This window comes from Strix aluco, chromosome 15 (assembly GCF_031877795.1).
Source record: "Strix aluco isolate bStrAlu1 chromosome 15, bStrAlu1.hap1, whole genome shotgun sequence".
Lineage (NCBI taxonomy): Eukaryota > Metazoa > Chordata > Aves > Strigiformes > Strigidae > Strix > Strix aluco.
This window is the reverse complement of record NC_133945.1, coordinates 4,507,498-4,508,458: the sequence shown is the minus strand read 5'-3', so window position 1 is coordinate 4,508,458 and position 961 is coordinate 4,507,498.

Here is a 961-nt window from a genome sequence, read left to right as displayed (position 1 = left end):
CGGGCCGCGCCGGGAGGCGGGGACGGGGCTGCACCGCCTCCTGCCTGCCTCCTGCCTGCCTCCTGCCTGCCGCTGCCCGGCTGGGCTGGCCCGGCCCGGCCCCCCCCACCTCGCCCCGCAGCATCCTCCTCCACCCGCCCCCGGCGCTCCCCGGCTTCCAGGAAGGTTTTGGTGGAGCTCAGCGCTCCCGGACCCAGCCCTGCCTCAAAGGGGAGCCCCAGCAGGGCTGGGCCCCTCCAAAAATGTGCAGGGTCAACCGTGACATCCCCCTGGAGTCAGGGCATAGGTGGGGAGCAGCAGAGCGGGGAGCAGCGGCGGGGGTCCCCCGGCCCCGATGCGGCCAGGGGTGATGGGCTCGGGGTGCAGGCACGGAGGGGCAGCCAAGGGGGCTGCTGCCTCCTCCACCGGTCTCCCTGCCCCGCCTGCTTTGCCCCAGCACCTCCCGGGTGTTTTCTCTTTCCAAGGGACTGGTGTGTGGAGCATCACGGCTCCATCCAGGTGCATCCTTCCCTGGGGCCTGCGGCCCCGCTCGGGAGGCCAGTGCCAGCGCTGCCCTTGTGTGTGCTGGGGCAGAGCCCCCCAACAAAGGGGGATCCCCTCCGCCTTGGGGGCTCGGGCATACAAGCAGGAGAAGGCAATGAGATGCCTCCCCCAGCTCCACTGCAGCCTAAGAGGTTTTGCTCACACATCCACATGCACGCAGCAGTCAACAATTAGGACCAGCTCTGGCCTTTTTATCCTGGGATTTTGTGTCCATGTGGGATTAAAGGCCTCATTGTAGCTTCCCCACCAGCCCCAAATCCTCTGCTGATTTTCATTCTGGGGGCAAGTCAGTGCACGCTGTGACCTATTGATCCCGATCCCCTGCGTCCGACGATTGCTTCTGCTCCAGGGTGGCTCATCCCAGGCGTCCTTAGAGAGCACAGAGCCCTCCAGCCGGTGAGACATTCCTGCGTGGGTC